The 16,519-nt window shown below is 40.9% G+C and overlaps 1 protein-coding gene across 3 annotated transcripts in view; it reads left to right on the top strand.

Annotated features, from left to right (window-relative positions):
* LOC118400119 (extracellular sulfatase Sulf-2-like) overlaps positions 1-16,519 on the top strand; it is a 75,907-nt gene that overhangs the window by 950 nt on the left and 58,438 nt on the right. For 2 of the 3 annotated variants that reach the window (XM_052473333.1, XM_052473331.1), the window contains exon 1: positions 15,257-15,817. The gene's annotated coding sequence lies outside the window, so the exon portion shown is untranslated. Of the gene's footprint in view, positions 1-1,166; positions 1,274-15,256; positions 15,818-16,519 lie in introns of those variants that run through there. The other variant, XM_052473332.1, reaches the window with a different exon arrangement.

Raw genomic sequence — 16,519 nt, 5'->3', positions numbered from 1 at the left:
AGTTAGCAACTCCCTTCCATTAGTTCATCTATATCTGTGTAAGTAGAAAAAGGGCTTAATTGCCAGAATGCCTTAATAAACGCAGAAATATACACTCCTGTTCAAAAGTTTGGGGTCACTTAGAAATGTCCTTGTTTTTGAAATAAACACACATTTTTTGTCCATTAAAATAACATCAAATTGATCAGAAATACAGTGCAGATATTGTTAATGTTGTAAGTGACTATTGCAGCTGGAAACGGCTGATTTTTAATAGAATATCTACATAGGCGTACAGAGGCCCATTATCAGCAACCGTCACTCCTGTGTTCCAATGGCACGTTGTGTTAGCTAATCCAAGTTGATCATTGTAAAAGGCAAATTGATCATTATAAAACCCTTTTGCAATTATGATGGCACAGCTGAAAGCTGTTGGTCTGATTAAAGAAGCAATAAAACTGGCTTTCTTTAGACTAGTTGAGTATCTGGAGCATCAGCATTTGTGGGTTCGATTACAAGCTCAAAATGTCCAGAAACAAAGACTTTCTTCTGAAACTCATCAGTCTATTCTTGTTCTGAGAAATTAAGGCTATTCCATGCAAGAAATTGCCAAGAAACTGAAGATGTTGTACAACGCTGTGTACTACTCCCTTCACAGAACAGCGCAAACTGGCTCTAACCAGAATAGAAAGAAGAGCGGGAGGCCCTGGTGCACAACTGAGCAAGAGGACAAGTACATTAGAGTGTCTAGTTTGAGAAACAGATGCCTCACAAGTCCTCAACTGGCAGCTTCATTAAATAGTACCTGCAAAACACCAGTCTCAACGTCAACAGTGAAGAGCCGATGCTGGCCTTCTAGGCAGAGTTCCTCTATCCAGTGTCTGTGTTCTTTTGCCCATCTTAATATTTTATTTTTATTGGCCAGCCTGAGATATGGCTTTTTCTTTGCAACTCTGCCTAGAAGGCCAGCATCCCGGAGTCACCTCTTCACTGTTGACGTTGAGACTGGTGTTTTGTGAGTGCTATTGAATGAAGCTACCAGTTCAGGACTTATGAGGCATCTGTTCCTCAAACTAGACACTCTAATGTGGTACACCAGTGTTGAATAAAAATGTTTCCTTCTTGCTAAAAGTCAATGTAATCTTCCACTTCTCAGATTCCTAACACCTCTCACATTGTCATTCTAGAAACTGTTCATGACACTGAGGTTGACACATGGCCGCCCCGCTCCAGACAACATTTCTACTTCCTCCTGTTGGCACGCGACTCCAGACAAGAGGTGGATGGGACATGGGTGAGGACCTCCCTTTCTCTTTTTTCATTAGTTCTGTCTGTCTATTCCATTGTTTTCTTTCTACCATATTGAGGATCATGCATGTGCGGAGAGGTTGGGCGCTCATGAATGAATTATATCAATACCTTGGGGCACAGAGGCAATTGCTTGAAAGAAATTGTGGTTGTCCATAAATGCCCAATGAACTATTTATGGACATAATGGGAGCTTGTGATGTGAGAGGACAAATAAATAAGGCGAGAATACATTAAACATGACAAGATGATGAGCGGTATGTATCATCACTCGCGTCCTAATGACCCTTAGACGTTCGGCTAAATCAATGCCTTGCCGTCATTGAAAATGGTGTACTATTAATATATGGTGTGGTTATTAGCATAAGTCGGCCATACACACGGGTGAATATCTACCAAATGGTACTCTTGACACTGGTCCACATTGCTATGTGTGTTCAGAATACTGTAGCATTTTCAGTAATGGCGAGGGGCTGATATAGTGTGATTTGTATGCAGGGCCGTGAGTCAGGCCAGTGTAGTATGGTAATGGACCAGTAGTGGTCTAAGTCCATGTGCCATGTGCCAAGAGGCTATTTGCATTTTACAAGTTGCTGAAAAGCTATACTGAGGGGTTTTGCAACACTGTACTCATCCTAGTGTCACTCAAGCCTCTGTGGTTGAGTCTCCACATTCAGAGCACCTCCATGCACGTCCTTTGTGATGGCTCACTCTCTCCCTGGGTAGTCATGGTGATCAAGCGTTGTCTCAGTGCTAGGGCCTGCTGATGGATAGACACCAGCATTCAGCCACGGATTTCTCTTTTTGAAGGGGGTGGGAGGAGTGGAGGGCTGGGGGAGTACTGGGAGAGGGGCTCAGCTCAGCCTTGAACCAAATAAACAGAGGGAATGAAAAGAGGAGTGCTTTCAGAGATAGAGAGGGGTCAGTCTCATTTGCGCAAAGTCCTCCCTCATCACAAACACAGCTGACACGGGACATTCTTATCAGCGAGGCGCACACTGGGCAAAAATAACAAATTCATTTGTAACTGAGACTGCGAGCCAAGGACAATAGCCCAGCAGGACACAACGTAGATGTCTGTTAGGAGTATCAGAGGAAAGATCATTCATTCTTATTTATTCGCTGGCCCAACAACCTCACCCAAATGGGCTTACATGGCTCTCAGCTTGAAGCCCACTGAAGCCCAAAAAGGCAAGACAAGTTTCCCAAGGTTACTGCATACATTTATGGCTCTTTGTGGATGGACTCCAAGGCTGGACTCTTTCCAGCCTTTTGCTGCACAGTTTTCAAATGTATTTATTTTTCTCTATCCACTTTGTTGCGCCACGTACAGTACGTCACATATTGTACATTTATTGTAATAACACAAAATCTCTCTAAACTGATCCTCCACTCCATCCACATGCTGCGGAATCAATTTCCTCCTATGAATACTTCATTAGCTCCTTAATAAACAGCTCGCTATCCACCGTGTCAGGTGGAGTAATGTTAACTCCCCAGATGTGAGCTATTTTTGTTTCCATTTTACACTAGTTAGACTTTTTTTTTCCTGAATCAGCCATCATGGTAGATGAGAGAAGAGCACCCATTGGTAACATTAAACCTGCAGGGTTAGACTGACCTGACTTTATGACCTCACCTTCCACAGTGTGTCTGCTACTTATCTGATTCGTCCATTGTAGTAAAGCAATGTTAATTGTTTTCAACACAATCCAATAATTACATTATAGATCTTCCCTGAAAGCTGAGGTAATCGCAGGCAAAAGCTTTCAGTATTTAAAATGGATCTTTGCAATAGCAAACCTCAATCTCTCACCTATCAGTCATCATAAAGCCTAAACAAGGAACATAGATGATAAACTGGTAATAGGATGTAGTAAGGATGAGATCAGGAAGTAATAGGCAGAAATAAAGTAGAAATTGTGCACCAATTTTAAAAGCCTGTTATATTCCAGCACCTGTGTTTTTAAGGATGTGGGTATGACCACAAATTGTGACCTTTCATTTAATATAGACCACATGGAGAATTCAATAAATCCATTTTTTTATTCAGCATTTTGACATACCCCTCCGCCAACCCTGTGTCGAGTTTCACCATCATTGTAAAGCTTTTCATGACAGAATGCTCATTATGAAAGAATGTAAAAAGTAGGTGAAATCAAACATTTTGTTTTTACCAAGTTACGCTTCTCAAAAGGCACCGAGTTGGTGGAGTGACCCAACACAGTCAGATGTCAGTGCCATGATGACACAGCTGAAGTGCATGAGAAAACACTATGAATAAATCATATCGTAAAGTGGTGTCATGGGCTCATGGGTTGGCATGTCATCTCTGCTCAGGAAAAACATTTCTGTCTCGAGGGGCTCGTCCTAATCCAGCCTCTTCTATGTTCACTGTTTACTGGATCACTGGGATGTGGTTTATACTAGGAGCTTCTCTTTGGTCTGGAATACACTCTGCAAGAGATATGATAATTTTATTACACTATGTGTTGTAATGAATCGTATCAAACTGCTAAGACAATCAGAAAGTAGCTTCTTGGAGACAGACCTGTCACACCCTGATCTGTTTCACCTGTCCTTGTGATTGTCTCCACCCCCCACCCCCCAGGTGTCACTTATTTTCCCTGGTGTATTTATCCCTGTGTTTCCTGTCTCTCTCTGCCAGTTCATCTTGTAATTTCAAGTCAACCAGCGTGTTTTCCAGTGCTCCTGCTTTTCTATTCTATTCTACTAGTCCTCCCGGTTTTGACCTTTGCCTGTTTTTCTGGACTCCATTCCCACCTGCCTGACCATTCTGCCTGCCCTGACCTCGAGCCTGCCTGCCATTCTGTACCTCTAAGAACTCTGAACTGGTTTTGACCTTTTGCCTGTCCACGACCATTCTCTTGCCTACCCCTTTTGGATTGTTAATAAACATCTTGGACTCTAACCATCTGCCTCCTGTGTCTGCATCTGGGTCTCGCCTTGTGCCCTTATAAGACCATGTTCATCAGGATTTGTGAAGAAGTCAACCATTTATCAACAATGTAAAGGTTCTTATGTGCTGTAAGATTTCTAAAGGATGAATCAAGGACGGTCATCAGATTTCATCATATCAAATGTGATTGTATGTTTTCATGCACCATGATTTCATCTTAGCAGCAAGGCAATAGTGTTGCGTGACAAACTGACAGATTATTTATTGTGTGCATTGCAATTTAATGCATTGTGAGGGGCCTACAATCTATCTCCCCTTCTGATTTCCATGAGAAATATAAAATATAGGACTAAGTTATTGATTGGATGGGTGGGAGGAGGGGGAATGTGATGAGAGGGAGGGAAGGAGGGGGGAAGTACGCCTAATGCGAAGAGAGGGAGAGGAGGGTTTCCATATGTAATCTGTGATGCTGTGGATACATTTAAATAACCTGTTGAGAGAAACACACTCGGTATACAAAACATTAGGAACACCTGCGCTTTCCATGACAGACTGACCTGGTTAATCCAGGTGAAAGTTATGATCCATTATTGATGTCACTTGTTAAATCCACTTCAATCTGTGTAGATGAAGGGGAGGAGACAGGTAAAAGAAAGTGTTGAAACCTTGAGACAATTGAGACATGGATTGTGTATATGTGCTATTCAGGTGACAAAAGAATATAGCAGTAGGTGCCAGGCGCATCGGTTTGTGTGTGTCAAGAACTGCAACGCTGCTGGGTTTTTCACGCTCCACAGTTTTCTGTGTGTATCAACAATGGTCCAACACCCAAAGGACATCTAGCCAACTTGACACAACTGTGGGAAGCAATGGAGTCAACACAGGCCAGCATCCAAGTGGAATGCTTTCAACACCTTGAAGAGTTCCTGCCATGACGAATTGAGGCTGTTCTGAGGGCAAAAGGGTGTGCAGCTCAATATTAGGAAGGTGTTCCTTATGTTTTGTAAACCGAAGCATCAATCACCAGGGAGACCAGGAGAAAGTGTGGATTCCTCCTAAAGCTCTAATGCACGACCCGAGCGGGCCCTGACATTATACATCGGGTTAGGGCAGGGTAGGGCATATTTTTCATAAATAACTAGTGTATGGGCAGGACTCGAGTATCACTAAATCGATCACTAACTTTCATGGTGAGCCATTTGTTTATGCTCTGCTGCGCAGTACAGTCATATCTGACTAAGCTCATAACATGGTGTCAGAAGTGCTTCAACCTCATCAACTATAAAACAGGAGAGATTATTTCACAGAAATATTTTAATAATATTGTTCCTTGAGTTTTGTCTGAGATTAGAGTGATGAAAAGCAGCAAACATCTAACCAGCTCGCTAATATTTCGAGTTTCATGGTTGCCATGGTGCCATGAGGAAGACAAGGCAGAGAGCTTTTGTATATTTGTAAATATTTATTTTTATTTTTATAGCATTTTTTTAACCAACTTTTTGTTTTTCATGACTTCTTGAGTGTTTCTGAGCCACAGTATATATTTATTTGGATCCCCATTAGCTTTTGCAGAGTGAGCAGCTATTCTTCCTGGTCCACAAAAAAACACAAAACATGACAAGTAACCAAACACTGGCACACTGATAGACAAGGATAATCACACACATTTAAAATGTAATGATATACAAACAATAAAAAACGTTAAAAAAAATAATACAAACAATACAACAAAAAATAATGTGTTTGTTAAAGTGTGTTTATAGGTGCATGTGTTTGTGTGTGTCCCCTCACAGTTCCCACCATTCCATGAAATGTTGTTTCGTTTCTTTAAAGGTAATTTAGCTGTTTACTTCAGTTATTAGAGATGGAAGGGAGGTCCATGCGATCCTGGCTCTGTAGAATACTGTGCGGTGCCGTGAATTCGTTTTGGACTCAGGGACTGTGAAGAGACCCCTGGTGGCATGTCCTGTGGGGTATGTATGGATGACTGAGCTGAATGTTATTTGATTATGCAGACAATCTGGAATTTTCATTGCAGTAATACATCTCATGAAAACGAGAAGAGAAGCAGTTCACTTCTCGTCAACCCTCAACCAGAAAAGACTGGCATGTTGTTGAAGTTAGTTATGTTTGTGTAGTTAAGAGCAAGAAGTGCTTCTCTCATTTGAGCCAGCTGCAGCTTTGCTAGGTCTTTCTTTGCTGCGCTTGACCATATTACCGGATAGTAATCAAGATGGTACAACACCAGAGCCTTAACAACTCGTACAGTTAGTTTTTGTATCAAAAATGCAGAACATCTTTTTTTATAGCAGCCCTACCCCTCCTCATTTTCACAATAACTTTGTCAATATGACTTGCCCATGATAATTGACCATCCAATATTATATCTAGGAGTTTAGCTTCCTCAACTTGCTCAATGGTCACACCATTTGTACACAACTCCAGTTGAGGTTTAGGTCTTAGAGAATATTTTGAAACAAATACAAGGCTTTTAGTTTTCAATGTATTTAAGACCACTTTATTATTAATCACCCATTCTGATACTGACTGTAACTTCTTATTTGGAATTTCAGTGAGCTCACTGGCTGCGGGTGCTGACATGTAGAGTGTGGAATCATCCGCAAACATAGTCATTCTAGCTTTATGTAAGACCAGTGGCAAATCATTTGTAAAACTGAGAAGAGTAACGACCCAAGGCAACTGCCCTGAGGAACACTACACTGTACATATCTGATGTTAGAGAAGCTTCCATTGAAGAACACTCTCTGGGTTCTACTGGATAAATAACTCTCCAACGATGTGATGGCAGCTAGCAAAGGCTAGCTTTTTCAAACAGAAATTTGCACCCTGTAGCTCTAACTCCAAAAGGTTTTGGGAGACTGTCAAGTCCATGGAGAACAAGAGAACCTCCTCAGCTACTTGCCCGAGCGCCCACAGCTTCTCCTTCACCCAAATCCGGATAGCAGATGTTCTGAAAGAGCTGCAAAACCTGGACCCATACAAATCAGCTGGGCTAGACAATCTGACGACCCTCTCTTTCTAAAACTATCTGCCGCCATTGTTGCAACCCCTATTACCAGTCTGCTCAACCTCTCTTTCGTGTCTTCCGAGATACCTAAAGATTGGAAAGCTGCCGCGGTCATCCCCCTCTTCAAAGGGGGTGACACTCCAAAGCAAGTTCCCATTGACTGTTGTGACCATATCATTGTGGCAATAACAAGGAAAGCCAAAGTGCCAAAGTTTGGGCTTAAAGTAATTCATAAGCGATCACACAAAATGTTGAAGATGTAAAAAATGTATGCTGGTCTGATGTGTATGAGGAAGTGAATCAAGATGCAGCACTGGAAGCATATGTAAAATGATTCATGCCACTTGTTGACAAACCTGCGCCTGTGAAGAAATGACATGTGAGACCTCATAGAACCCTGGTACAACACAGGCAGTTAACCCACTGTTCCTAGGTCATCATTGAAAATAAGAATTTGTTCTTAACTGACTTAACTGATCTGCCTCGTTAAATTAAAAAAATATATATATGCATGCTAAAAGTCAGTAGTTAACTTTTTTTTATTTTTTATCTGAAATATTGTATTTGGTCACACAAATTCTCTCCATTAGTTTACTAAGAGTAGGCAGCAAGCTGATTGGGTGGCTGTTAGAGCCAGCTGCTTTACTATTTTTAGGCAGTGGAATTACTTTAGCTTCCTCCCACGGCTGTGGACACACACTCCTTTAGGCTTTGGTTAAAGGTATGGCAAAAAGGGGAGGCATAACGGTCTGCTACAATTCTCTATAGTCTCCCATCAAGGTTGACTATACCTTGTGGCTTAACATTATGAATGGATAACAATACTTTTTCCACTTCTCCCACAATAACTTGACCAAATTCAAAATAGCAATCCTTCTCTTTCATTATTTGATATTTTATACAAAAATATGATGATCACTTTTCAATGTCATTCCACTTCTGAGTTATTTCACACTTTACTAGCGAAATAGTCATTGAAATTAGTTTTCTGCCCATGATATCATTTAAGGTACTCCAAAGTCTTTTCCCATTGTGTTTTATGTCATGTATCTTGGTTTGGTAATATAATTTCGTCTTATTTTTGTTAAGTTTAGTCAAAACATTTCACAATCTACATTATGTCAACCAATCATCTGAGCCGCCTGACTTGTTTGCCACCTCTTTAACATCAGTTATTTGAACCATACAATTGTGCAATTCATCATCAATCCAGAGGGTTCTATTAGGTCTCACATGTCATTTCTTAACAGGTGCATGCTTGTCAACAATTGGCATGAATCATTTTACATATGCTTCCAGTGCTGCATCTTGATTCACTTCCTCATACACATCAGACCAGCATACATTTTTTACATCTTCAACATTTTGTGTGATCGCTTATAAATTACTTTAAGCCCAAAATGTGGCACTTTGGCTTTCCTTGTTATTGCCACAATGATATGGTCACTACAGCCAATGGGAACTTGCTTTGGAGCAAAGTTCTGCAGCATTAGTGAAGATATGATCAATACAAGTCGGTTAAGTGATAACCCGGGTCATATTACAGGCGTTAGTCACAGTTAGAAGCTTCCTCTGAAGAGGGCATCTAGTAGCTAACCAGCCAATGTTCAGGTCACCCAGAAAATAGACCTCTCCTTTAAAACATCACACACCATCATATCAAGCATTGTGGCCTACAGAAGCACCCCAAAAGAAGAGTCTTTAGATGAGGCAGGTGAACTTGCAACCACAACACTTCAACAACATTTGACAGGAGATCCTCTCTAAGTTTTACAGGGATATGGCTCTGAACATATGTGCCTTCCGCAACACCTCCCCGTAGGCATTCCTGTCTTTTCTGTCGATGTCATATCCTTATATTGCTACTGCTGTATATTTCAAGGAATTATCTATGTGATAGTGGAGCACGGGTCAGCTGTTTGTTCACCTGCACCTGCCTGCAATTGCTAATAACCCATCCGCAACCAACTGACTATATGTGATAAAGTGAAAATCTGAGGCCCGCACCCGACCCTAACCTGCTAATGTAGAACATTAGGCTACAGTCAGAGATGGTGGAAGGATTTTTTGACAGGGGGTGCAGGATTGTTTTTGCCTGATTTAGATATGTTTCTGCTTCTAATTTCTGTTATTTTGGTAGGCTATTTGTTAGCCAACTTATCTATAACTAAATACACGCAGCTTCTCTTCTGTCATTATATGTTGCGCGAGAAGACTAAATAAACCCTTGCTCACCAGAATAATGTCATAAATCGATAGAATGAATGCTTCAATCTAGTTGACATTGGTAAAGTTCTCTGTCATCTCTGCTTCTTTCGCGAAGCAAAGACATTTAGGGACCAGGGAGAAAAGGCAATATATATATTTTTAAATGACATCAGTTTGTAAGGAAATAGAAAGCTGTGAAAATGACCCAACATGTTTATGATAATATTTCAGTTCAGCTTAGATGCATATTTTATGAGGTTGACATACCATCAGCTTTTATGAGGCTGATAAAGATAGTACCTCTACAGACGGTATCTAACTGCACATTCACATGCTGAAAGAGAGAAATCACATTTCTCCTGTTTTTTACTTCTGTTCCCTGTTAAAAAAGTTGCCTGCATTTGGTGTATCATTTTACTACAAGAAATGCTCAGTTCTGCAGTTAATACTATGGCTATGTGGCTATGTATAGACCTACAGTCAGTGTCCAAATTTCAGTTTCCCATTTAACCCATTTGAACATTAGGCTACAGTTCCCTTAACCATAGGCCACAGGCCTATTTGAAGTCCCCGTTTTAGGACTGTCGAATTTGTATAGCGTCTCACAATCATCACACATAACATAGCCGGCACTGCTATCATCCTCTTTCACCACCTCACCAATTCTTTGACCAAATATAAAGTTTTCTGTCCCTCTCTTCTCTTTATTTTCAACTACCATTTCACAGCTTTTCTCTTACTGAATTCAATTCAGACTTTTTGCCTCTGGATTGACGTTAACTTTTTCTGTCCATTCCCAAAAGCATTTGGCGATAGGTGTGTAGGAGCGTGTAGAGTTAAGCCCTGAAGTTTAGGAATATGCACTAATGCCAGATCGCCTAAAATAAATTAAATATAAATTCAATGTAGCCTATAGATAGATAGAAATTGCACAATACTGATACGTTTATGGACTTTTTTAAGGTATTGTTTTCTTTGTATTCACACCCACCCTTCATCCACACAATATTGATTTACCCTAAATCTGCTCGCCCCATGGATATAACTGTATGGACTGCGGGATATGAGTCAACCCGGGCATCACTACTAAGTGAGTTTCAGAGATGGCCAGGACACTAAATGAATTTCAGAATTGTCCAATATATGAATGTTATCCGATGTTAGCAAGTTATTGATTTCATGAACCTTATTTTTAAGGCTACATATATTAATATGGGCTATTCTTAGCCCTTTCGTGGGTAGAATATTGGAGATAGACATAATATGGAGATAAAATACATTGTTTAGAGAATAGTCAGTCCATCAGGGGCTTGTAAATGTCAGTTGTTGTATGTGTGTGTGTGTATATGTGACTCATGTCATTACTACCCTGCATGAATATGCTGGGAGCTAACCAACCAGGTTCAATGTTAACTAGCTAACATTAGGCTCTAACTAGCAAAGCAAACAGCTCTGGGATATTAATAATAATGTCATACATGTAACGTTAGCTAGCTAGCTAACAGTACACTTTAGCTTGAAATTTAACCACCTGTCAAAATTCGAAACGTGTAATATCTGAAAATTTTGCTAGCTAGACTATCTTACCCGTCCGTATACATCATCATGCATGATGGAAGCGTTTCCCTGTCACGGATGCCATGCCACGGTTGTCCTTAGTTTGAAGATGTAATCCGGAGATGGTTAAAGAGAGGGAGAAACATCTATCATACTCTAATTCCACTGATTTCAAAACTTGATCCTCCAGAAAGTGGAGAGCAAAACTTATGCAGCTCGACAGGAATACTAACACAGACTAACCAGCTTGACTTATTACACATTTTGTTGTGTTACAGCCTGAATTCAAAATGTATTTTAAATATTTATTTCTCTCACTCATCTACACACACTACCCCATAATGATAAAGTGAAAAAATATTTTTAGGAATTTTGGCAAATGTATTGAAAATGAAATACAGAAATATCTAATTTACATAAGTATTCACAGCCCTTAGTCAATACTTTGTAGAAGCACCTTTTGGCATTGATTACAGCTATGGGTCTTTCTGGGTAAGTCTCTAAGGGTTTCCCACACCTGGATTGTACAACATTTGCCCATTATTATTTTCAAAATTCTTCAAGCTCTGTCAAATTGGTTATTGATCATTGCTAGACAACCAGTTTCAGGTCTTCTTGACTTTTTAAAGTAGATTTAAGTCAAAACTGTAACTTGGCCACTCAGGAACATTCTCAGTCTTCTTGGTAAGCAACTGCAGTGTAGATTTGGCTTTATGTTTAAGGTTATTGTCCTGCTGAAAGGTGAGTTCATCTCCTAGTGTCTGGTAGAAAGCAGACTGAACCAGGTTTTCCTCTAGGATTTTGCCTTTGCTTAGCTCCATTCTGTTTCATTTTTATCCTGAAAAACATCCCAGTCCTTAACGATTACAAGCATACCCATAACATGATGCAGCCACCAATATGAACAGTGGTACTCAGAAATGCGTTGTAATGGATCTGCCCCAAACATAACACTTTGTATTCAGGACAATAACTGAATTGCTTTGCCATATTGTTTTTGCATTATTACTTTAGTGCCTTATTGCAAACAGGATTTCTGTTTTGGAATATTTTTATTCTGTACTGGTTCCTTCTTTTCACTTTGTCAATTAGGTTAGTCTTATGAAGTAACTGCAATGTTGTTGGTTTCCCCCAATCTAAGCATTTAAACTTATTAACTGTTTTAAAGTCACCATTGGCCTCCCTGAGCGGTTTCATACCTCTCCGGCAAATGAGTTAGGAAGGTTGCCTGTGTCTTTGTAGTGGGTGTATTGATACACCATCCAAAGTGTAGCTAATAACTTCACCATGCTCAAAGGGATATTCAATATCTGCTTTTTCTTTTACCCATCTACCAATACAGTGCATTCGGAAAGTATTCATATCCCTTCCCTTTTTCCACATTTTGGTACGTTACAACCTTATTCTAAAATGGATTTTAAAGATACATTCCGTCATCAATCAACACGATACCGCATAATGACAAAGCTAAAACAGGTTTCTTGAAATTTGTGCAAATGTAATCAAAATAAAAAACAGAAATACCTTATTTACATAAGTATTCAGACCCTTTGCTATGAGACTCAAAACAGAGCTCAGGTGCATCCTGTTTTCATTGATCATCCTTGAGATGTTTCTACAACTTGATTGGAATCCACCTGTGGTAAATTCAATTGATTGGACTTGATTTGAAAAGGCAGACACCTGTCTATGTAAGGTTGACAATTTCAGTTGACAATTTCAGCAGAATTGAAGGTCCCCAAAAACACAGTGGCCTCCATCATTCCTAAATGGAAGAAGTTTGGAGCCACCAAGACTCTTCCTAGAGCTGGCTGCCCGGCCAAACTGAGCAGTCGGGGGAGAAGAGCCTTGGTCAGGGAGGTGACCAATAACCTGATGGTCACTCTGACAGAGCTAACCAGAGTTCCTATGTGGAGATGGCAGAACCTTCCCAAAGGACAACCATCTCTGCAGCACTCCACCAATCAGGCCTTTATGGTAGAGTGGCCAGACGAAAGCCAATCCTCAATTAAAGGCACATTACACCCCGCTTGGAGTTTGCCAAAATGCACCTAAAGGACTCTCAGACCATGAGAAACAAGAATCTCTGGTCTGATGAAACCAAGATTGAACTCTTTGGCCTGAATGCCAAACATCACATCAGGAGGAAACCTGGCACCATCCCTTGGGTGAAGCATGGTGGTGGCAGCATCATGTTGTGGGGGATGTTTTTCAGCGGCAGAGACTGGGAGACTACTCAGGGTAGAAGGAAAGCAAAGTACACAGAGATCCTTGAGACTGGGCAAAGCTTTTACCTTCCAACAGGACAACAACCCTAAGCACACAGCCAAGACAATGCAGGAGTGGCTTCGGGACAAGTCTCTGAATGTCCTTGAGTGGCCCAGCCAGAGCCTGGAAATGAACCCGATTGAACATCTCTGGAAAGACCTGAAAATAGCTGTGCAGCAACACTCCTCATCCAACCTGACAGAGCTTGAGAGGATCTGCAGAGAAGAATGGGAGAAACTCCCCAAATACAGGTGTGTAGTGTCATACCCAAGAAGACAGTGCTTAAACAAAGTACTGAGTAAATTTGATTTGATTTGATTGTTATGTATGCTTATGTAAATGTGATATATATATTTTTGCAAACATTTCTAAAAACCTGTTTTTGCTTTGTCATTATGGGGTATTTGGTGTGTATTGTGATGAGGAGAAATAAACAAATGAATCAGTTTTATAATTATTTAACTAGGCAAGTCAGTTAAGAACAAATTCTTATTTACAATGACGGACGAGGTACAGTGGTTTAGCTGCCTTGTTCAGGGGCACAATGACAGATTTTTACTTTGTCAGCTCAGGGATTCGATCAAGCAACCTTTCAGTTACTGGCCCAACGCTCTAACCACTAGGCTACCTGCCACCCCATTACAGCCTTAGAATAATAAAATGTGGAAAAGTCAAGGGGTCTGAATACTTTCCGAATGCACTGTAGGTTCTTTGCGAGGCATTGGAAAACCTCATTGGTCTTTGTGGATGATTCTGTGTTTGAAATTCACTGCTTGACTGAGGGACCTTACAGATAATTGTCTGTGTGCGGTACAGAGATGACGTAGTAATTTAAAAATCATGTTAATTAAACACTATTATTTTACACAGAGTGAGTCCATCTAACTTATTATGGGACTTGTTAAGCACATTTTTACTCCTGAGCTTATTTAGGCATGCCATTACAAAAGGATTGACTCAACTTATTGACTCAAGATATTTCAGCTTTTCATTTGTTATTAGTTTGTAAATATTTCTAAAAACATAATTCCACTTTGACATTATTAGGAATTGTGTGTAAAAAAAATCAATTGAATGTATTTTAAATTCAGGCTGTAACACAACAAAAGGTGGAAAAAGAGGTGTGAATACCTTCTGAAGGCACTGTACAGTACATTATAATGGAGAGATTTAGGGATGTGTATGAAAAATTGTGCTCTGTTTCATTCTGACAGGTTTGTGTTTGTTTGTGTAAGTGCATGCGTGTATGGTTTGTGTGCTTATGGTGTGTGTGTGTGTGTGTTGAGGTTGGGCATGTATCAGGGCTGTGCACAGACCTTTTCGGGGGCAGGTGCTCAAAAAAATAAAGGGCAACTGTCACAGATTTGTTGAGCAATTATGACTTTGATTATTTAATTACATAAAAGCAATAGATGGCCACATCTTAATGACTAATTAAATTACACATCTTTAACGCAAATTTAACAACCACTTGCGGGCGGTGGGTTCAGAACAACAATGACAAAAACCGCATGCAAAAAGTGACATTTAATTTTTTTACCCAAAACTAAGGAGCACTTTAGAGACTGGAAGGGTGAAGGGGAATGCGCTCTGCACAGGTAAAGCTCTATATCTGTGCACTTGCCTGATGTGCATTTGTTTGTCCATTAATGCATATTCCTCTCTGCAGCTTGTTGGTGTCTGATCCTCTTAAGGGGCCATGCCAGCCAGCCTTATAGAAGTGCCAGGCTCATAAATATGGTGCCAAACTCTCCCTCTCCTCTCCCACCCTCCAGCATTAAGATTGATCCCTGGTTCCCTCCCCTTTCTTTCTCTCTCTCCTCTCCCTGGCCCTGCCTTTATGAGCCTGTGAATAGGTGAAGCACACAGGCTCCAACAGATGGCCAGAGCTGCCCTGATTCACTCACACACACACCACAGCCACATGAATGAGAGCGGAGCGAGAGAAAGAGAGAGAAAGAGACAGGGAGAAAAAGGTGAAGCTGAAAACTAGAAAGAGAGGAGAACGATATAGGAAGAAAAGAGTGGGAGAAAAGGAGAAGGGGAGGAGAGAGAGACGGGAGGACAACGAGGAGAAAAAGAGATTGCAAGTCAGAGGGAGTGTAGGAAAACGATAGAGCTAGAGCGTGTCAGAAGTGTGTTGGAGTGAGTGATAAAAAGTGCAAGAGCGCAAGACAATATGTGATAGAGAGGGAGAGGGAGGGAGAGACAGAGATGCGGCGAAAAGGGGAGTGAGGCGAAATTGAATTGTAAATAGAGGGACCTTCTCTCCTCCTCCTTCCCTCCCTCTTTTATCAATCTCCTCTGAAACCACGCCTCCCTCCTTTCACTTGGGTGTGCATCTATAACAGTGGGCGGCTGTGTGGGGGATAGACTCTCAGACTTCAGCAGAGCGGACAGTAGGGCACAGGACAGGAGTGTGTCCAAGACTGGTCAGAGCAGGTGTATGCCTGTGTGTGAGCTGACGGACGGAGCTCTGTGTGCGTCCTGTGTGTGTCGCCTCACCCGCTCCACCCAGGGACATCGCTTCTGAGGAGCACAGCTGGGAGGTACAGTACTGTAGCTTTGCTCTACTTTACACTTCTCCTTTGCTCTCCATTGCACTTGCCTCCATTAGATTTACTTTCACCTCCAACACCACATCCACCAGCATCATCATCTCGTCAGCGTAAAAGTGGAGGAGGACGTGAACACTCACATGCATGTGGCACTGAACTCCTTCACAAAGTATCTGACTTTGCGTTGGGCTGTTGTGGAATAGACGTATCTGCAGTTTGGATCCATCCATTCATTTTAAGTTGGTACATTAAATGAAAAGTCATTATAAATGAACAGTCACATTTTCATTAGGCATGTAGCTTTGTTATAAGCATTGATACAGTAAGTCACTGTATCATGGTGGTGGGTGACATTAGAAGCCAATACTGTTCCTAGTAGCTGAGTGGTTCAGTTCTTTTATAATAGGGCACTGGTTGTAAAGATGATTCTGACATGATGAATTGTCATTTCCTCAAGTTGACCATTTCCCCCAGGTTTATCAAGAGTGGAGTTTAGGCGATTGATCCAACTTGTAGAGCTTGTTCTGCCAACACTGACTCGGCTCCTACTTGTTCTTGGTGTAGTTTATGTTTTTTTGTGTATTAGTTTTGGTCACGGTATTGTTTCAATTTTCTCTCTGGTTCGCATTGACATATTTGATCTTGAATTGATATATTGATGAGTGTTCATGCACAACAATTATCCCAATACAA

Source organism: Oncorhynchus keta, chromosome 21 (genome assembly GCF_023373465.1).
Source record: "Oncorhynchus keta strain PuntledgeMale-10-30-2019 chromosome 21, Oket_V2, whole genome shotgun sequence".
NCBI lineage: Eukaryota > Metazoa > Chordata > Actinopteri > Salmoniformes > Salmonidae > Oncorhynchus > Oncorhynchus keta.
This window is presented reverse-complemented; position numbering and strand designations above follow the sequence as displayed.